The sequence below is a fragment of the Dendropsophus ebraccatus genome, chromosome 11, assembly GCF_027789765.1.
Source record: "Dendropsophus ebraccatus isolate aDenEbr1 chromosome 11, aDenEbr1.pat, whole genome shotgun sequence".
NCBI lineage: Eukaryota > Metazoa > Chordata > Amphibia > Anura > Hylidae > Dendropsophus > Dendropsophus ebraccatus.
In genome coordinates this window covers 71,441,893-71,465,426 of record NC_091464.1, presented here as the reverse complement: position 1 = coordinate 71,465,426, position 23,534 = coordinate 71,441,893, and the positions used below count along the sequence as shown (strand labels likewise).

Below are 23,534 nucleotides of genomic sequence, written 5' to 3'. Positions count from 1 at the left end.
ACGATTTCAGGTCTTTTGCAATAGCGGTCATTTGGATAGTTTATCGTTAACAATTATGCAAACGATTATCGTCCTGTGGAATAGGGCCCTGAGGGATGAGACTATGGGATGATATTACAAGGCACAGGGGGTGTTGTTAGGAGTTTCATAGTTACACCCCCCAGCATGATTCATGCCCCTAATCACCCCATGTGAGTCTATATCAACACCCTATTTTGCTCATCTGACAATTCAGGGAGAACTACAGGCAGTCATTCAAATTGTAAAACCCCTATATCTCATAGCAAAAAAGTAAAAAATAAAATAAAATTTTGAAATAACTTGCAATACCTTCCCTAACCAGGCAGCGTGCTGTGTTATGTGCAGTCTGTTCGGTAGAAAGTTCTCATCAGCCATCTAGTGGTAGAAATATATATTGCAATAATTTGGTGTTTTTGCTCTGGTAAACAAGATAGACACATTTCAGAGCATTTGTTAACCTCTTAAGGACATAGGACGTACCGGTACGTCCTATGTCCTCATTAGCACTTCAAAGCGGGGCCGCGCGGCGGCCCCGCTTTGAAGTGCCGCGATCCCGGGTGCCGCGTGTAGCCCGGGACCGCCGCTATTAGCGGGCACGGTCCGATCGCCGTGCCCGCTAATTAGCTAATCGGAGGCAGCTGTCAAAGTTGACAGCTGCCTCCGATTACCGGAGGCAACGTTTCCCTGGTGTCTAGTGGGGGAGATCGCTCCTCCGGGACCTTGTCCCGGAGGAGCGATCTCCGTTACTGATGCCGGCCGGGGACGCGTCCAAGATGGCGCCGTCCTCGGCTCGGCACTCGTTTGTTTCCGGCTGCAGCAGCCGAAAGCAAACGAGTGCCGATCTCATGGATCTCTGCAGCATATCTATGCTGCAGAGATCTCTATGAGAGATCAAAGTGTATATACTAGAAGTCCCCCAGGGGGGCTTCTAGTATATGTGTAAAAAAAAAAAAAAAACGTGTTGTTAATAGTAAAAATCCCCCTCCCCTAATAAAAGTCTGAATCACCCCCCTTTTCCCAGGTTTTAAATAAAAGTAAACAAATAAATAAATAAACAAACATGTTTGGTATCGCCGCGTGCGTAATCGCCCGAACTATTAATTAATCACATTCCTGATCTCGTACGGTAAACGGCGTCAGCGCAAAAAAATCCCAAAGTGCAAAATTGCGCATTTTTGGTCGCATCAAATCCAGAAAAAATGTAATAAAAAGCGATCAAAAAGTCGTATATGCGCAATCAAGGTACCGATAGAAAGATCACATCATGGCGCAAAAAATGACACCTCGCACAGCCCCATAGACCAAAGGATAAAAGCGCTATAAGCCTGGGAATGGAGCGATTTTAAGGAATGTATATTGGTTAACAACGGTTTGAATTTTTTACAGGCCATCTGATACAATATAAGTTATACATGTTATATATCGTTTTAATCGTAACGACTTGAGGAACATGCATAACAAGTCAGTTTTACCCCAGGGCGAATGGCGTAAAAACACATTTCCCCCAAATAAAAGAAATGCGTTTTTTTTTTTCAATTTCACCACACTTTGAATTTTTTTCTGGTTTCGCAGTGTACTTTATGCAAAAATTCAGCCTGTAATTGCAAAGTACAATTAGTGACGCAAGAAATAAGGGGTCATGTGGGTTTCTAGGTGGAAAAATGCAAGTGCTATGACCTTTTAAACACAAGGAGGAAAAACCGAAAACGTAAAAACGAAAATGGGCCATGTCCTTAAAGGGTTAAACAAAATATTTTCATATACCCAAGAAAGGTTGTTGTATGTGTGTTTATTTGTCAGAGATATTATGTGATTTTTTTTATGGTATTAGAATTATTTAGTTTACAAAAAAAAAATAAAAATGAAAAAGTAAGATAGATAGATAGATAGATAGATAGATAGGAGATAGATAGATAGGAGATAGATAGATAGAGTAATTTCTTTTTTCAAGATCTGCATCCTCTATGGCCTTTTTATAGGTTACTGATAGAAACAGTTATGATGATACAACTGTAGACAGTGTCCTGTTGTAATTGAAGGAAAAACTATTCTTATTGATAAAAAGTTTATTTAATTGGTTAAATAACCTTAAAGTATTTTTTTTTATAATATTTACAACATTTTTCTCAAAGAAAACTAAAGTTTGACAACATTACTGATATGCTGCTCTAATTTTTTATTTTATTTTTTTAAATATAGGAGGATTGGCACAAAATGGATAGATAGTTAATTTGAACCTATATGTAAAGTATGCCTTGATATATCATTGATGAGAGATACAAGAACAAGGGGACACAATATGAGGTTAATTAGGGGAAAAATCAAAAGCAACGTGAGAAAATATTACTTTACTGAAAGGGTAGTAGATGCATGGAACAAACTTTCAGCAGATGTGGTAGGTAAGTTTACAGCAAGTGAATGTAAACCTGCCTGGTATAAACATATATCTATCCTAAGATAATAAGAAAGGAAATAATAGAAGGGCAGGTGGTCTTTTTCTTCTGACAATCTTCTATGTTGTTACTGAACTATAAAATGGCAGGTTTAGAATTTAAGTAAAAATTCAGCGTACACACATTTTTAGGCTATTTTCGCATGCTGTACAAACAATGGCCGTTCCACATGAACCATCCTTGTTTAACACTACCTACGGCCGGAATTAATAATCATGATCACTAATTTTGTCCGTAGGTGGCCTTCAACAATGGCCGTTCATGGTACAGCCGTTGTTTATACAGCGTGTGAACATGGCCTCAGGATGTATTTAAAGAGGACCTGTCACCCCCTGTGCCAGGGTGACAGGCTCCCGACCCCCCGCTGGAGCACCCTATACGCACCTGATCCCGCCGGGTCCCGCTTCTGGAGGTGGTCGGGTGACTGAGATATGAGCACCCGAAGCCCGGTGCGCGCGCTCCTCAGATGAGTCTAACACTCATAGAGAATGACGGAGTGTCGGACTCACCTGTCATTCTCTATGAGCGTTGGACTCATCTGTGGAGCGCGCGCACCGGGCTTCAGGCGCTCATATCTAAGTCACTCTACCACCTCCAGAAGCGGGACCCGGCGGGATCAGGTGAGTATAGGGTGCTCCAGCGAAGGGTCGGGAGCCTGTAATCCTGGCACGGGGGTGACAGGTTCCCTTTAAGCCCTTCCTTCTTACAAAAATACATGATTATATACATAAATATTTTACATAAGTATTTTATTTTTATAAATCATAACATTTACTTTGTATTTAGTCATTATAGTTACAATTATTATATTAATATTGTAAATCCAACTCATTTCCTTTAAAGGGGTTATCCAGCGCTACAAAAATATGGCCACTTTCTTCCAGAGACAGCACCGCTCTTGTCTCCAGCTTGGGCAGGGTTTTGCTGCTCAGTTCCATTGAAATAAATGGAGCTTAATTGCAAACCGCACCTGAACTGGAGACAAGAGTCGTGTTGTCTCTAAAAGAAAGTGGCCATGTTTTTGTAGCACTGGATAACCCCTTTAGGAACACTCAGGGGACAGGTTGCTATTGGCAAAGTGCATTAATGTATGTAAGACTGTAAAAATGACATATTATATAATAATATAGAACAGCTGATTGATATAGGCTTTTATATCATTATATATTGAAAAATGTTTATTGTATACAGAACATTGAATAGACTTCACTACTATTAGATATAACATTGATCCTAGTCTATACCCAGACTGTGTCAGGTTCAGACAGGCCTTCATATGATATCAATTGCTGAGTATATTTTTATTATAATACACCCTTTTACTTGTCAATCACTTATGGCCTCAAGTGTAAATCCTGATATAAATATAATCCTGATCTATACACTGGCATGTGTTATTGACTGATAAAAAGGACCTGGGGGAGAAACCTACAGATCTTTATGACTGTATATTCCCTTTCTGGTAGGAATATATATATATATATATATATATATATATATATATATATATATATATATATAAATATATAATTTTAAAATTTTGGATAAAAATGTTTTAACTTTTTTCTTATTTTGTTTTTAAATGTCTCTAGTTTGTGGCTTCCCTACAAATGTCATATTCCTCATATTCATGTGATATTCTATACCATGCTGCACCTTCTGCCTAGCAATCCCAGGATTCAGAGAAGTGGAGGAAAAGAATAAGCAGCAGCAGCAGCAATCCGGAAGATGGAAAGTTTACAGGGAAAGTGATTTCACAGTAATTATTATGATAACTCTGCTGACAGCTGCAGTCCTGTAATGCTCTACAGCAGGATTTATCACATATTACAGGATATTTTAATTCAAGAGTTCTCCTTGTCCCTAATAGCGATTTATGTGTAAAACAGAAAAAAAATTATATAATAAAAATATAACATAAAAAATTTAATTAGTAATACAGAAAAAGTGATGATTTTAAGGCAACAGGAAAATATTTCTGATCTGAATATATGTATATATATTTACAATATATAATTTACAAATATTGATGTTTGACATCATACATATTTCTACTACTTCCAGAGAAAACTATGTTAGACAATTGATTGATGTATTCTATATGATATTAATTTATTATATAATACTATCTTATTTTATTTTTATTCAATAGTGTTATAGTTTATGCACTGTATTATATTGTATATATTATTTAATATTTTTCTATCAGGCTAAATCTCTAATATTTATAAAAATAATCATGTTTATCTCCATACTTGATATGCCTTTTTACCCCCCCCCCCCCCCATAATAAAATCAATCATTTACCTAACAGTAGCATTAATCATTTCACTGGTATACAAGACTGTATGAGCAGACTGGGTTAGGAACAGGTTAAAAATCTCTACTGATGAAGCAATGCTCCCATTGAGATATATCTGGGGAGCTTTTCCAATTAAGGATGCAGAGATGAGCAAAATATACAAAGAACAGAAAAAAAAATACAAATTTGCCTCAAATAAAAATGTGTGGCATCCCAGGGGTTAAGCGGTCATAGCTGTGATGGCATTGATTGTTGTCTTTTAAAAAATTAAAATGTACAAATAAGCTGGTGTCAAAACCTAGGTGATCCTTCATTTCCAGCACATTGACCAAGCTCACATCAGCAGCAGACAGCAGTTAATATATGCGTCTGGCTCAGTCTGGTCTACCCGCCAGGAATTCATCGAATTGTTAACAACCCTCCTTTTTTGTATGCACCGCACATGATTCTCTTTCTCTCCCTCCCCCTCCCTTTCTGACATTCTCCAGCAGAAGATTTTTTTTTTTTTTTTGTAGCGGTAGTACAGTATGATATTATTACCTACTATCACATATTTTAGGGAAGATAAAAATATAATCGGCTCTGCAATAAAAACAAAAAGGCTGCCAAAAAAATACAACAGAAGGCCTGATTATATATTTAACTCCCTGATGCCTGGTTGTCCTTAAATAACTTAAGAAGAAGAATTGAAAAAGTAGGAGAATGATTTAACCACAATGATATATATTTGTTTTGTTATTTTTATGTTTCTTTATTTATATAATTGGGAAATAATATAGGATATTCTTTTGAATTAAAAAGTACACACATATATATATATATATATATATAAAATCTAAAACTGGATATTTTGTAGCTTAAGGAACAGGTACATCACTGCAATGCAATGTTTCAATTGTAGATATCAATGAAATGATCAGTATCATGCGGCCATTACAGTATCCACATTACAATCCTAGGTAAGGTGGGAACAATGAATTTTATTATGGCAACATGGAAATGGAAAGTGTTTACTGTTGTTTATTACAAAATCCACAATCAATATATATATATATATATATATATATATATATATATATATATCTTACCTACATAAAAATAAAACTGCCACACAGTGCCAAGAAAAACACAGATTTTAATGACATTTGATAGAATATCATGAAATAAAGGCATAAAGGCATAAAAATACAACATAGTACATACATTAAACAATGAATTCACATAGTAAATGGAATAAATAATATTTTATTATTTTAAAGCCAAATCACATCATAAGACTCACATATAATATTCTCGACCTTCTCACCCCATAAAAGGATACAGAATACAAAAAATATATACAATGCCATGATTTATGCTCCCAATATTAGAGATAACCAATATCACAGTCCAGAGCTGCTGATTCCCCTCCGCCTAGGTCCCAAGAGCCAAACTTGTGATCAATGCTGAAAAATCCTCACAAGTTAGGGTCTCAGGGACTAGGAAAAGTCCAAAATCACTTTGCTGCTTTCGTCCTGTAAAGGTTTTATTCGCTTTACACCGGAAAGATGGCAACGATATTTCAGCGTCACAGTACAGAAAATACAAACACATTGTGATAATACTCCAAGAGCCTAGATGAGACAGGAATAGGGAACAAAAATGGCTTACAAAAAGGTACAATGTGAAATCCCCATTATATGAAGAGTCAGTGTGAAAGACGCTGCAGCCTAAATCCATATCCTTTTGCTACCTGGGCCCTGGGATATGGCTTGCTTCACATCTGACTCCGTAATGGGATGGAAAAAAAGGGGAAAATCTATTATTTTTTTTTAAAGAAATCTTAATTTATCGCAAGGAGCTGAAAATCCTCCCTGGCTGCAGACTGCAGAAGATCAGACGCTGTGCACATACAAGTTTAAGCATTGCAGCTGATACAGACAGGGAACAAGGAGCTGAAAACATTTTCCTATCACCAGGGGGCTTTGGCTGGCTATGGGTATATACCACAATCCCGGCATATTCAGCCTTGTGTCACAGGAACAATATTATTTCCAATTAGGGTGCATTCCCTTGTCGATTCCTCCCGAAAATACATTTTCAATGGCCCAGAGAGGTCTCGTCGACTGTAACAAACCCAAATAAGTGTAGAATCCAGCGGACGGAGAATCTGCGTCATTCCGAGTCGTCTTCTTCTTCTTCTGCATAAAAGAAAATAGAGGAATGAGAAAAAATATAAGAGTTAGTAGGTGATAAGCAAATCATAGAGTCAGCCTCCTCGATAAAGGCTCAGAAGGTACCAGAAGTCAGTAGGAAAATCAGCTGTTTTTGTCGTTTTAACATTTCATCACTTGCCGACAAAAAGGCGTAGTAAAACCAGTAGCCTTTATCCAGTTATGGAGCCTATTCCGACCCTTATCTTAAAATGATTTTACATGCAATATTTGAACACAGTCTACAGACGAACAATTAAAATGAGGATTCTGTGCCCTCCGCAGATATGGCATTAACATAATTACATCCCCCATCGCCTAGACCCATCCTCCTCAGAGACTACATCTGATGCTCCCAAGATTGAAATCAGTGAGATTCGAGTCGCTCTCAGACGTACCTTTTGCTTGTCACTGACTGGCTTTTACCTTCCATAGGCACGCGCAGAAACGCAGACAGACACACACACACTTGCAGACACGCACAGACACACACATAAAAAAAAAAAGCAAACGCCGGATGCTGCTGACTCAGAACAGTTGTGTTTGGAGGGGGTGCAATAGGCTGTTATTTTCTGCACTCAACATTAACAATAACTCTCTCTAGTATCCTCCCTCTCCAGGACCTGCAGAAATGCAGTATTTGCATGACGCTGACACTCAGCCCTTGCAGGTCAGACGTCGGTGGGGGTGGGGGAGCCGAGGCTGGGGACACAAGCGCGCATACATATAAAGCAACCATCGAGACTCCCTTAAGAATTGCCGTCTTATCTTGCAGCGTTCCCTCCTCCATTTATTTGACATCTTTTTGGATTTAAAAAAAAGGAAAAAATTGCCTGGTGTTAAATAAGCTGGGACCTTACCCCCCGAAGGCCTGCTGTGCCCACCCTCTGCCCCAAATCGATAAGTAAGCCCTCCAAGAGCAGTGGTGAGAACAGGCTGTGACATAGAGACTTTCATCCTCAGTCCTCTCTGTGCCTGAAGAATAGCAAGTGATCCAGCCACGCACGTGACGTGAGGAGACAGAATGCCAGCAATTCTTTTACAGTCTTAAGAGTTTTTTTTTTTCTCTCCCTCTCTACGCCTTTGTAGGTCCTCTCCCTCCTCACTGAACAAATGCTTGTGGTAACAATGCTTTTCTATAGTCCACAGCCCCGACAATGCCATGATCAAGCACTTTCTCCCCGCACAGTCATGAAATCCAACCAAAGAAACAAAACAGATAATAAGTCTCCTCAGATCTAGCCTACTTACGTCCTTGTCATGTCTTCCAATACCCCGAAGACCCCCTCTCCAATTATTATCCGATGTGACGCTGGTCTATACATTAGAAACCTGTCTGGGTGACTGTAAAGTGAATGGATATCGAGGACGGAGCTATAAAGCCGGGACTTTTATTACTGCATGTATAAATAAATCATGGGTACATGCTTAGAGCCCATTCTAGCTAATGGAGCGATATCTGTGCACTTGTTAGGCTCAGCCTTTGTTATCAAGCACACCTTTCTTCCTGAAGTGCCATACTTAAAGGATCTCCTCAGGACACCGCTGTTCTCTCCACGTACTTGTAGGATACAGAGAACAATGGGGAAGGGAGCTACAGAGTCATACTAAACCCAAATGCTGTCTCATGGTATACAAATGCCAGGAGACGATTCCCAGCATGCATTGCGATGCTGCAACACTTCCGTAAGTAACAGACTGGCACAATAATACGATTCTAAATCACCATACAAATAATACTCTAGAAACAGGTCATATAAACATGCAGCACGAGCACCTTCCAATTTGATGTTATACGTACATTAAGAGGCGATGGCAATCTAAAGTCCTTATAGCCCAGACTCATCCTTTTTTGCTGCTCCAGCATCCTTTTTTCTTTGTGTCTCCCCCCCCCCCCTACTTTTACCCACAATGCCCTGGTTAAATAAATGTCATGACCTCAGATGCGAATCCAAAAAAGAAAAAAAAAAAAAGCGAGCGAGAGAGGAGACACTATTTTAAAAATGGAACATGCGCTGTAAGAGAGACTGGATACTGGTACAGGACTGTGGACTGCCTCTAAGAACAGCCGTCACCTGCTCTGCAAATCACAGGGAGCCGATGCAAATGTTAGACACGTCTAGATTCACTCCAGCCCAATCTCTCGCACTCTCCGGAGCTCATGCCAACGGTTCAATGCTGTACGTGTAACCTAATGATTCTGGGGCTGCTCAACCCTTTCATGGCAAAAAAACCCAAAAAACTATATATAAGACATTGATCCTAGTACATGTAATATGACAACGCGCCCCGAGAGTCAAGAGACTGAGGACAGAGAAAGCAAGAATGGACTATGTATTTAAACAATATCTATCGGAGGTATTATAATGGTAGCGTCCTTACGGACAAGGGACTTGGCGGACCACATTCAATCAATACTCCTCTGCAAAGAGATGCTGTAATCTATCAACTCAATTGCTTTTGCTAGCATACATTTGATCTGGAGGACTTATTGAGCCATTAACCCTTACACTGTTGTGTTTGCATTTTTTATACAATGTAAGGATGTGCACTGCAGTTCTGACATAATGATACTGTAGTATAAGATTCTGATATGATATATAGGTACTATGTATTATGTGTGGCTGATGAAGGAGTAAAGTATAGTGTTACTATGAGTTTCATACACAGCAAGACTCATCTCCTAACTTGTCTATCAACCATGTGAATCCTTGTTGACTTCTTATTGTTATATACATTATTTTAGAACAATAGAAAGAGACCATGCTTACTAATACAAGGGCAGGTGAAAAACTAGTCCCCAGAAGGATGACAACAATCCTCAATGGTATATGGGGGGCGTCTTTATGTGCAAATACAGATAAAAAGCCCCTCGCGTGCCTACTTGCCATGACAGGGGTACTTGACATGCACATAGATAAGACTACTATAAGTTTGGTGCACCATGCTGGGTTTCAGCCCAATGGTCACACCCATACTATTCAATCAACTGGGCTGTTTCAAACTTTCTTGGTGCACTTCAGACCCCCATGTTCCCCCAATATCATAAGATGAAGCTGCAGTCTGCACAAATGATAAATATGAAGAGTTGATATTTGACTTAATCCCTGGACAGTTCAGTGGATTTGTGGTTGGCTGAAGGATAGATATCAGAGGGTTGTCGTTAATGGGGTATATTCCAAATAGAGATGAGCGAGCTTTTCAAAAGTTTGTTCCGACTGGACTTCCGGATTTTTTTTTTTTAAAGTTCGGCTTGACCGAATTTCATATTTCTTTGTATTTCATAGTTTAAAGCATCTATATGACACGGGGGTAGTGTATTTGGTTGAATTTAGAGCTCTATATGTCAGTAACATCATTATCTTTTTAATATCTCAAAGTCAATTTTTTTTTTAGACTTCAATATTCACCATTACAGGTTCTATGCAAGAAAATTCACCATCACAGGGTCTATGCAGAAAAAAGGTCACAAATGCAGGGAAGGAGCAGCAGTAGTCATTGGAGGCCAGGCAGGAGCAACAGTAGTCATGCACGAGGTATATCTTTGTGCCTCAGGAAAACACCTATGTCATATACACTCTTCCAAGGGTCCAACTATAGTACTTGTATATCTGTATAGCACTTTTTTTAGAGTTTTATTCTACACACATGCACAAGGTATATATTTGTGCCTCAGGAAAACACCTATAGTACTTGTATATCTGTATAGCAAGTTTTTGTTCTGTGCACCCTTTGCTCTCCCATGCCTAATCTATCTACCTATCTATCTTTCGCCCTCTCTATTTTTTTTCTCTCAATCAGGGCCGTATTGACAGCTGCTGCTGCCCTAGGCACTATAGCTGAAGACGCCCCATCTTGGGGAGTGACAGGGAGAGTGATTTCCACATGCATTTCTCTACATGTAGAAATATTGTCTAAATTGCATTTTCATCGTTTTTAAACATAAATGTCCACATTTAATGAATGATTAGAGCCGTCTGCATATTGTCTGAAGGAATTCTCACCACAGGATTGGTAGATTGGTAGGTAGTAGCTCCAGGCGTCACAGCCACACCAGACCTGATTATACCTCCCCCCCTCAAGAAGACACCAAATATACTGGCAAGTCTGACCAGGAGGTGGGAGACTAAAAAAAAATAAAAACAAAAAAAAAAAAGTTGTTCCCCCCACTGCTCCCTAGTGGTGCCCTAGGAACCGGACCACGGGTGCATAGTGATAAATACGGCCCTGCTCTCAATCACTATATGTTTCTCCTCTCCGCTTTCCTAGTAATCTTTTTGTCTTTGCTTTTGTACAATATCTCCTCAGTGCAGCAGCAGCAGCGTTTTGTCACTGACAAGCTCCGTGCACTGCTAACAGTCTCCTTCCTCTCTCTGTGCAGACTGCGTCGTGCGGTCATGTGACCGCTCCTCTTAAAGAAATACCGACGTCCCACAGGGGGTGGGCTAGTGCAACGTCCCTGCTGATTGGATGTGTTCCGGGCATCATGTGAAAGCGCTTTTCCTGCCCAGAACACTTCCTGCTTTCTAAAATGGTGGCTGTCATTTTAGAAAGCAAGAAAAAAAACATAATTTGGAGCGGACTTCCAAAAATCCGAATCCGACCGGACTCGGACTTTTCGAAAAATCCGAACCGAATCCCATACCGGCCAAACCGGTTTACTCATCTCTAATTCCAAATAGAGATTAGTTACCAGAAATGAGCGAACCTGCCGAGGTTCGGGTTCGTATGAACCTGAACTCTTGGCGTCTGATTCCCGCTGTCTGCAGCCTCCGTGAAGAGGGTGGATACAGCCGGAAGACCACCTGGAAAACTGGGATACAGCCATAGCCATAGGCCGTATCCCAGTTTTCCAGGCGGTCCTCCGGCTGCATCCACCCTCTTCACGGAGGCTGCAGACAGTGGGAATCAGACGCCAAGAGTTCAGGTTTATACGAACCCGAAACTCTTCAGGTTCACTCATCTCTATTAGTTACAAGTGGTGTGCCACAAGGGTCTGTTCTGGGTCCTATTATTTTTAATATGTTTGTAACTGACATAAGAGAAGGTTTGGTAGGTAAAGTTTGTCTGTTGCTGACAACACAAAAGTGTGCAATAGGGTTGATATTCCTGGAGGTGTCAGCAATATGGAAAATGATTTAGCTTTGCTAGATAAGTGATCCAAACATTGGAAATTTAAGTTCAATGTTTCCAAATGTAAAATAATGCACTTGGGGAGGAGGAATCCTCTGTCCAATAATCACATCGGCAGTACTGTGTTGGAAAAGACTTCAGAAGACAAGGATTAAGGGGTAGTGATTTCTGACAGCCTTAAAAAACTGTTTTATCCAATCGTTTGGCACTTAGTAACCCATAACGAGAATGTGAAAGCAAAATTGTTGAAATTTTTGCAAATGTTTTCAAAAGGGAAAAACTTAAATTTTGCATTGATATAAGTGTTCCCAGCCTATTGCTATTACTTCTTTGGGGACTTCCCAGTTCTTTTGATCATCTCAGATGTTTCTGCTGCATGACTGGAGTCACCTGTGGAAAAATCAGTTGATTGGACAGGATTTGGAAAGGTACACCCCATCTATACAATGTCTCCCAGCTAAAAATGCATAACAAAGCAAAACAACTCATGAAGAGGAAAGAACTGCCTGTACAGTTCAGAGACAGGACTTTATGAAGGCGCAGATATGGGGAAGGCTAGAAAAAATTCCTGATGCACTGAAAGTTCCCAAGAGCACAGTGACATCCGGAATACTTAAACGGAAGTTTAAAACAACCGGGTCTCTTTCTAGAGATGGCCACCCTACCAAACTAAACTTGGAAAGAGAGGTGACCAAAGTGGTTATACTGGCTGAGTTCCATATATCTTGTGTGCAGATTGGAGAAACTATGGGTAACAATCACTGTATTATTCCACCAACCTGAGCTTTATGGCCAGAAAAATGTATCTACATAGCAAAAGACACATGAAAGCTCACCTGTATTTTGCAAAAAAAAAAGACGTAAAAGACTTTGCTTTTCCCCTACCCAATACATCCCTACAGTGAAGCATGGTGGTGGCGGTATCATGTTGTGAGGGTATTATTGAGCAACTAGGGCAGGGAATCTGGCCGGGGTGAGGGAAGCTATATTAAGGAAAGTATAGAAATTTTCCTAATGAAAACCTGACCTAAAGTGCTCTGATTCTCAGACTGAGCCAAAGGTTTCATCAAACTGGTGTAAAGTAGAATTGTCTTACAATAAGATTCCATCTTTCATTTTTTAAAGAATCTGTGAGGAATGAAAAGTGGAATCCGATTGGTTGCTAGGGGGAACTGAGACAATTATACCAGTTTTATATATCCCCCACAATGATTTTAGACACACAGCCAAGACAAAACAAAAGTGACTAAATGTGAATAAATATGTGAAACCAAAAGTTATTTTAAGAAGAGGTACTGTATGCTTTAGGGACCATGATAACTATTGTGGATGCATGCAGAGGGTTAACATTATCAATGTAAAAAAACAGATCTCTTGCCAAACTAGGCAGATGACTTGACTCATGGCACATCCTAACATCAGCTTTGGATCCTTTGTTCAGCTTGCGCTATTCCTGACAATGCAGAACACAACCAAGCCCTAACAATCCTAATTTATAAATCAATGCACAGTTTGCACTTCCCCCATGGATTGTATTTGTATTTATGCCTAATTGCATTTACAAACACAATAAATGGGATAGTGCAGAGGGAAAAACCCAGCCAGCTTTATTGAGCTCTTTCCTTTAATCTCTGCGATATTTTATTATTATTTTTTTTTTACATTTCTACATAATTGAGAAGGTTAAATGCTGATTTCCTATGTTATTATTCTAAAAATCACATTTGTAATCAGTATGGAAACATTTTATGCTCCAGTTATCTGCTTGGCATAAAGCATGATTTACGTAAAAATCAATGTATGTTTAGAGTATGGGTATTTGCGGAAATTGACAATGATATAAAGTAGTTATATGACCCAACCGACTCCTGTTCTGTAAATGACTGTAATTACAGCTCATTAAAGTGTTAAAAAAATGTGCACATTAGTGATGAGGATTCCACTGTTCAGGATCTTATATATTATCTAGTGACGAACAGTAAAATAAAGCAACATTCTGTTATTTTCAATACGCACTGTGTAATTTTTCCTTTCTCCTGTGGAGGCACTGTAGATATATTGAACACTTGATGCTGGTTCCTGCGCAGATGACTCTGGATCACTGGTTATCCCACAGCAGGAGACCTAGGTATCAGTTTATAATTTTTTCCCCCCAAAGGTTGACATGCTAACTTTGCACTGACTGACGTGCAGCTATTGGTTTTGCCAGTATTAAATAATCGGGACTTACACCCACCCTCTTCTATGGGAAGTGAAGAAGTTTGTTTTAGAGAGAGCAGAAGTCTTGAGCCGCCTTTTGCTCCCAGCACAACCCCTTTCAAATGAGTGATTCCAGTCACAACAGCAGCTAATACAGACTTAGGCTATGTTCACACAGCGTATATTTTCGTAAAAGTACAGCCGTTATTGCAATCGGCATCAATGGCCGTACTTTGTGGGAAAAGACACGTTGCATGCTCCTCTATGCTCCTCTACACATAGTATACGCTCCACCCGGGATCCCAAGCAGCGCTGCAAACAACTGACATGTCATTGAATTAATTGAATATCGGTCGTAGAAATCCATGTCAGTACACACTAGGAAGCGCGTGGCTCGGACCACTTGCTTCATACTGTGCTATGGGGAGTTTTGATGTGGGCGCGCGCTGATGCGCCCGCATCAGAACTCTACTGTCATAAAGATCATCCAGCCGGTACTGCAGTACCGATCGGGATGATCTTTGCAGAGACCGGCCGGTCATGGAACGGCCTGCACGATACATTGTGTGAACATGGCCTAACATTACATATAGAAAAGACAATGGACATAGAAAAATACAAACGGAACAGTCATGAGTTATGACCAAAATTGGCTTATCAACTAGGAACTTCCCCAAACAGCTCTCTACCACCGCTACCATATCTTGCAAAACCTGCAATTCATGTACGTCCGTGTTCTAGAAAACGTTAATGCTGCTTTCATCCACTTTCCATTCTTTGGCACCAATAAGTCTTTTGAAACCATAAAAACAAGATAAGATTTCCTCTTTCAGTCATTTGTATGGGAGGCAACATGGCTGTCACTGGGACCGTAGCCAATTTAACATGCTTCTCAGCTATTATTTTAATTGAGAAAAGCAAAAATTTTATAAATCTATTAATTTTAGTGTTTAAAGTGTCACTGTCGTTAGAACTTGCAAAGTCTAAATCAACAGTAAATATAAAGTAAGTTAGCAATATACTGTACATTCATTTTTGTTATCATGTTGTAAATAGTGATGAGCGAATACTGTTCGATCGAATAGATATTCGATCGAATAGGGAGATATTCGAATATTCGATATTCGTACGAATATCCTGCGAATATTTGATAAATATTCGATATGCGTTCAAATCCCCCAGCTTCCGGTTTTACCCTCCAAATGGTCAAATAGATGTTTTTCACTAATCGAATACTTGTTCCCATAGACGTTAATGGGATCGAATATGCGATCGAATATTCGCGGGATATTCGTACAAATATCGAATATCTCACTATTCGCTCATCACTAGTTGTAAAACAAAGCTGTACTTACCAGAAATCCAGGTCCAGTCTCCTGAAGGCAGTATATAACAGCTATACTTACCAGAAAGCCAGGTACAGTCTCCTGAAGCTTTTTAGTCTTGTGCTGGTTTAAAAAAAAAAAAAAGACTAAACACATAAAGCTTCAGGAGACTGGACCTGGATTTCTGGTAAGTGTAGCTTTGTTTTACAGCATGATAAGCCCCCCAAAAAAGTATATTGCAAACTTGCTTTATTTCACATTTACTTTCATTTATAACAACAGATACACATTAAGGTACACATCTATACTAAAGGGCAAGGATGTACCCAGATTTTTTACTTCCATTGTTTGAATCCAGTCTTTCTCCTCAGAGGCTAGCCTGTACTTGTGAGGGGAGGGTGCAGATCATTTTGATCATTTTGAAGGTAATTTACTAACTTGAAACTTAATTGCACACCAATATGTCATCACTTCCCTTATGGGTATGGGGTTTCTAAAAAGCCAGCAACCTTATCCACCAATCCTCAGAATGGACTGGGCTGGAATGGACTGGGACTGGTGGTAAGTGATGACTTACTGGAAATATCCCAGAGGAGATGAACTGATGTAAAAAGTATGAACGAGAGTAGGTCAGGATAATGCTCCTATTAACTGACAAAAAGCAGTAAAGTGTTTTACAAATTTGCAGCACCTAGAATGACATAAACTGTAAAGAATAGAGATGAGCAAATCGAGTTCAGGTTTAAGTCCATCCGAACCCGAACGTTCAGCATTTGATTAGCGGGGGCTGCTGAACTTGGATAAAGCTCTAAGGTTGTCTGGAAAACATGGATACAGCCGATGACTATATCCATGTTTTCCACATAGCCTTAGGGCTTTATCTAAGTTCAGAAGCCACCGCTAATCAAATGCCGAAAGTTCGGGTTCGGATGGACTCCAGCATGCTCCAGGTTCGCTCATCTCTAGTAAAGAAGTTTTCTGGAAATATAAAATGCATTGCCTATCCTTAGGATAAGTGATTAAATAGGCTGTTCGCAGATCTCACAGAAGCCTGGGCCCGAGGCAGGAAACTGCAGCAGGGGGTATGGACAACCACTTTAATATTAGATTGGTGGGGATCCAACTGAGCTAAATAATGGGATCAGGTTCCCATATGTTCTGTTTACCCATGTGCAGTGCTATACGTTAAAGGTCCCTGGGACTGTTGACACTTTTTACTGACTAAGCTGTCGGGAGCTGCTATACCAAGCACAGCCACTACCAGATCTGTATGTGTATTAAAGTGTCACTGTCGTTTAATTTTTTTTTTTTTTGCAGAAATCAATAGTACAGGCAATTTTAAGAAACTTTGGGTTTATTTGCCGAAAAATGCATTTTTAGCACAAAAAAGCAGTTTGAAGCTTTCCCCCCTGTCTTCATCATTGTGTATGGAGAGGGGAGGGGTGGAGGGAGATGAGGCATTAAAACAGGATAACAAAGAGTTAATTTACAGCTACATCACTGGCTATCTCCTCTTCCAGTCAGCACTGACCTTTCTGACCTCTGAATACCGGCTTTAATGGATCTCCCGGCTGTGTAATCCTTTGTTCTCTGCTCTCTGCTGCTGACTCATCTCCCTCCTCCACTCTCCCCTCTCTATAGAACAGACAGGGTTGTGTCTGATGCAACAAGTCACAATTTCCTGATATTTTGCAGTGAATGGAAAAGAGGAGGGAGGGGGGGACCTGGGAAAGTCTTTTTGAATGCAGATAATGGCATATTTGCCTAATAAACCCAATTACAAAGTTTCATGTACTATTGATTTCTGCAAAAAAAAAAAAATAAATATATATATATATATGACAGTGACTCTTTAAATTGTGAATCTTATTGGATACTAAACATGGACACCCATTATCCAAAACTGACTTAATGTACATAAACTAATTTTCTAAATCTTGCATGTATATTTTGTATTTATACTATCTTGGAATATTAATTGCACACCAAAAAAAATAAAAAATAAAATGGTGTGCAATTTATATTTCAAAATAGTACATTGATGTTCTAATTGCGTAGATATACTACTATCACTATTTTGTATTTATATATATTCATTTAATGACATGTTGACGTCATCTTTGAACATTGATTGTCCACTTGAGGCGGCACTGACCTCATTCACTTCGGCTCCATGATCACAGGTGTTTGACGCTATTGTGTGATTATACACATGCGCAGTGGGATTCACCTGGTGCCGGAAGGGGGAGGGGGTAAGTGCTATGCCTTATGCTGCATTTACACGGAATGATTATCGTGCGAATTTGCACAATAACGATCGAATTCGAATGATAATCGTACGTGTAAACGCAACGAACGATCGAACGACGAGCAAGAAATCATTCATTTTGATCTTTGAATATGTTCTTAAATTGTCGTTCGCAAAAAATTCGCAGATCGTTCCGTGTAAACAATCGTTCACCTATTTTACCTATGTGCAAGATAGGCTTAAGCGATCGCAAAACAATCGCCTAACAAATTTGTTAATCGTACGATCGGGCGAATTATCGCTCTGTGTAAACCCAGCATTAGTGACTTTTATGTTTTGTATATGTATATGTGTGTGTTTTTTAATGAGCGTGTATATGCTGTGAAAAAGACTTCCGTTATTTAATACCCTATGTATTGGGCGGCTATCATTCCATTGACAATTATAATTTGATAATAATCAACGTAATTTTTTTAAAAAAGCAGATGCCTTTTCCCTTTTTTTATACACAGTGTGAACATACAATAGCTATTCCCTGCTGGATTTTAGAGGAATTAGAGAGGAGGGTGGTAGAAGAGACTGGGACATGGAATAAGAGAAACTAGCCTGAAATACATGGTGAGACTGAAAAAAGAGACAATAAGATGATGCTTTGTCAAACAACATTCTAATCTAGATCACCCAGGTCACCAGCCACTTCTCATTGATGCCGAAATAAAAATAAAAAATCCACTGTACTCGGGGAAAGAGCAGAACTGTATACACTGGTGCACAAAGTATCAGAACAGCAAAATTATAACAGTAAATTATAACAGTTCATACACATGAATATGATGATTGATCAATGAATGGGAAACCAAATGACTTTGCACACCTATTCCACTAAACCCTTTTTTCAGTGTATTTTATCCAGATGTTATATACAGACCAATGCCAGATCTGCCACAAACCATACAATTTATATCACATCACTGAAGCCCTTGTTTCAAATCTTTACCATGCCATCCATCAATATGGGATGGGAGCAGATCTAAGTCCTAAAATACCCATTGATCACCAGAGACAACAATGCTCCTATACATGGGCTGAGCCTGATAATGTAGCTAATAATAATGGTTCTATGTGTTTGTGCTGAAATGCCAGACACAACCTATGGATTAAGATGGCGCTCATTGATTTGCTATAGCCCCTTAACTCTTGTGGTCAGTGTTCATGGCACATTTAGGGACAAGCTACCATTGTTAAAGCCCATACAACACTATATTATAAGAGTCTCTATATACTGTGCCCCAGGCATGCTGAGAGCTATTAGCAGTGGTCAGTGGGGTATCTGGGGACCACCAGAGGAAATTATCCTGGGGGCCCACCAATGAAGGACCAGTGAGAAACAACCAGTCAGTCAGTGTTTGTGCAGGTTCTAAAGTTGGGGGCCCATCGGATTCTCCGGTCCTCTGGTTGGCCAGTCCAACACTGTCAGTGGTGCTAAAAGCTTGTTTAATGGATCTACAGTAGGTTGTCCAAAGGGTAACCCCACTGCTTGTAAAGCCCTATTGCCAGTGCAGGTGGTAAAGTGCAATGACGTAGTTAACATTGACATAAACTTCATGGCCCGGCATAGTGTCAGGCTTCAGTGCAATGAGTCTAAGAGGAGCCCCTTGACCAGCTTATTTTTTGCTGTTCTTGGCCATGCACTTGCTTATACCTCCCAGCTAAGTAGCCCTTTGCCTATAAGACAATGCCCAGAGGCATCTCCCCCCGTCTCTATAGACTTCCAGAATTCCTTATTGCTATTGCTCTGCTATGATTGACATGCATCTCATCCTGCTTTCCATTCTGGAGTCAGTAGAGCAGACATCCCCTGGTCACTGATGCATAGAATCCATAGACGCCTCCTTGTTCCTGTTGTTGGTGCAGGGAGAAATAATCATTTCACTTACAATTAATGGGGTGCTAGACAGATAATGCATTGCTTCATTGGGGAGAAGAAATTTCTTGCTCTACAGTATTTGTTGATAAACACTGGAAAATGTCATTCTGAGAGTCCTCCCACGTGCCGTCACAGACTGAGGACATCATTGTACCAGCACAAAGCGCCCTGTGTACGGGCATGCAAATGCACTCTCCACAGCTGACTCTGGGAATGTTAGTTATTTAGTGATTACACTAACAGTCGAGTATTCCAACCATCTGAACGGCGCAGATCACATGGGGGAAACACAAGAGGGGACAATCTGATTACTTCCTATATGTTACTGCAATAACCATGGCTAGACTACACACAGCACCCCCTATTGGAGACATTGCTATAAAGTCACCTACCTATAAGGTCAGCATTTTATTTTATCATTGATGCAGCATTACCTCTCAGCTCCAGTAACCAAGTCTCCTCAATAAGACATGATACTTATACTTACACTTCTATATGACATTTTCACCAGTACCCCCTGCAAACTTCTAGCTGATGCCATGTCTCCCATATACCTTATAGAAACAGAAGAGGTGTCTTGTTCTCCTATATCTATATGGCATACTCTAAATAGCAGCAGCATGGAGGACATTATAGACAAGAACTGAGCAGGAAAAGCTGTAAGACAAACACTGACATGAGATCTAATAATCAATCTGGGCCTCTATCTGTTACTTTTCTCTTTCTAGCCCCACCCCTTCTCCATAGACTTCTATAAGCTGCTGTAACCTGATCTCTCAGTGATCAGATGCATTTGAGAATGGATTTGAGCAGTTTTGCAGACCAAAGCTCCTACTACATGGGGTGAATGTGAGGAGCAAACGTCCCCTGCTCGCTGCCGCTGCTATTACTCGTGGTGGTAGCCAGCGGGTGAGGGGGGGGGGCGTGGAGAGTGAAGACTTGATGCAGTAGTAAGGGCAGGGAAAAAAAACACTTTATAAGTAGAGACGAGCGAACCACTCGGATTTCTGGTTCGCATGAATCAGAAATCTTGGCGGCTGACTCCCGCTGTCTGCCGGCTCCGTGGAGGGGGGTGGATGCATCGTAAGGAACGCCTGGGAAAACTGGGATACAGCCAATGCCAATGGCTGTATCCCAGTTTTCCAGGCATTCCTTACGATGTATCCACCCGCTGCATGGAGCCGGCAGACAGCGGGAGTCAGACGCCAAGATTTCTGATTCATACGAACCAGAAATCCGGGTGGTTCGCTCATTCGCTCATCTCTATTTATAAGTTTTTCCCGTGATAAGTGTATATCGGTGATTTGAATAACTTTTTTTTTGGGGGGGGGGGGGGGCAATGCAATACTTAAATAAAAATTTTCGCCGGAGTTCTCCTTTAATTTAAAATACAATTATACATACTGTATGCCACAATTCTTTCATCGATTTCTCAATGTTCTGTGTGCTGTCAGTGAACAAACATATACATGTTTATGTCGAAAGGCTGAAAACCTGCCCTGTGCACTTGTACTGAATACTTGGAAAACCTTTACAACCATTTCATATAATTGCTCTACTACCTAGGCTCTCCTTCCATGGTATGTGCACAGTCTATGATTTTAGTCTTGAATGTAATAGGATATACTTAGCTGCTTGGCTTGAATACGCTAAGAAACATAGCACTAAAATGAAGCAATTTTAAAATGAAGCAATTTAAATGGTCACAAACCATTCAGTGACTATAAGAACCTTGGTAATGTATCTTATTCGGAAAAAAAAACATCTTTCATACATTTTCCATACATCAGGCTCCTTTCCTTCTCGTCCACTCTGAAAAACTGCTGGTCCATCTCTGGTACAAAGATGGACTCAAGCTACACACTGCCGATAGAGGTCTATGAACAGGGGAGTAGCTAAGGAGGAGTCAGTGGTTGAAAGAGACACAGAGAAGTGCTTAAAGTGACACTAATTAGGCACAATCCCCGGGAAGCAAGCGCTGGACCGAGATGGGGAGAAGGGCACTGAACAGCAGAGAAGCCCAACCTTTGTGACACTGTCCGCCAGTGATTAAAATAATTTTACAGCTAAAGAAGCCAAAGACTGCCCTAACCAAGCTGCTAACGCCACCGATGTTTCCACGGGTGACAGTATCGCTTTTAGGCTATGTTCACACTATGTAAGTTTCTGGCCATAGTGCGTTCCGTGAATAAGCGGCTGGAGATTTACGTAGTTTGCGTACAATGGAAAGTATACGATCTACGGCTGCACAGTTCACACTACGTAAGAACTTACGCCCGGATCGTATGCGGCGCCGTAAAAAATGAACCAGGATGGAAATGCTGTAACTTACGCCCGTAGCGTAACATGCGGTCTCGTACGGAGTGGTGATTTCTTCATTTTTGCACTTTGATTTGCCGATCCAAAAGGTTCTGTGGGGTGTCCGGGGCTAGCCGAAGATATCCAAGTAAAAGACCGCTGTCAGATCGCTACGTACGGCGCTCGGGAAGCGTAAGTACACTACGGGCGTAAGTTCGCGGACCGTAAGTAGCCGGCCGCAACTTACGTAAATCCCCGGACTGAGTTTCACACGTATATGTCCGGCAGCGTAAAATATGCGGCCGGACATATGCGTAGTGTGAACATAGCCTAAAGCTGTAATAAATGTTACTGTATATATCATACCAGTCCTGGATTCACAGCTTACACTGTTCAGTAGTGCTTTATAATGTCATCCATGCTGCCTCTGAGGGCGTCCTATAGAGATATAGGGGAGCAGGAACTTTCCCTCTGTTTGTACAATGTATGAAAGACATCATGTCAGCTAATCTATATCCACTAGCACAGGAATATCTGAAAAAAATCTAAAGATGGGAAAAACCACAAGATTGTTTATATTCATGCAGCTGCAGACTCAGCAAGGTTGTTTAGAGTCACCTGGGGTCCAGCCAGATGTTAATTGTTCAGAGGTCTATGAGGTGTCATAGAGGCATGTCAAAAGTTTTGATCGGACAGGGTCAGAGTGTTCAGACGGAACCAATCGGGAGAGCGATCCAGGAGAAGACATTGCTAAGCTTGGTCCTCTCCCGCCTCCCTGTCATATGATATCAGTTGGGCTCCATAGACTTACCTAGCCAATCAGACGGAACCTGACTGATCACGTGACACAGAGCTGAGAGAGGATTGCTTCTTCACCCAGTTCATTCTCCCGATTGGTACAGGTGTGAACATCCAAACCTGGAAAGGATTAGGAGCTGAATTTATTCATTTATTCGGAATTATTTATTCTGAATTTTTTATTTAAAGAACAGTTAATGATTTTTTTTTTATTTTCTAATTTTCTATTGTACTATCGATATTTCAAAGCAAACCTGATTTTTTTCCCTTCAGTTTTCATTCTTACCACTAGGCCTAAAACTAAGCTGAGACTTCCTGTTCTGTCTGTGATGACATGGAGGCTTCTGTAAAGTAATATGTAAATGACAGTGAAAAGTGACACTCCTACACACTAGATGAAGCTCACAGCTCAGCCTACTCCCCCCTTCCAACTTTTCCTCCAAATCCAGGAAAAAACGTCAAAATCCACTAGCTGGCCAGATGAAGATTAACATTTATTTCCCGGAATAGAGAGAAATGTTGGCCCTCATACCCCTTTTTGCATTGTAGACACTGTTGGGCACAAGTTCTTGTAGGACACATCCACTGTATGTAATAGATTGGTGCACGCGTGCTGTGATTGTCTTGACACGTATGAT

The 23,534-nt window shown here is 40.4% G+C and overlaps 1 long non-coding RNA gene across 2 annotated transcripts in view; it reads right to left on the bottom strand.

Annotated features, from left to right (window-relative positions):
• Positions 1-5,952: 5,952 nt before the first annotated feature.
• LOC138767656 (uncharacterized) overlaps positions 5,953-23,534 on the bottom strand; it is a 271,823-nt gene continuing 254,241 nt past the window's right edge. The window contains exons 7-8 of one of the 2 annotated variants that reach the window (XR_011358828.1): positions 22,910-23,016; positions 5,953-6,956 (exon numbers count right to left, since the gene is read on the bottom strand). This is a non-coding gene — a long non-coding RNA (uncharacterized lncRNA). The remainder of the gene's footprint in view (positions 6,957-22,909; positions 23,017-23,534) is intronic. The other variant, XR_011358827.1, reaches the window with a different exon arrangement.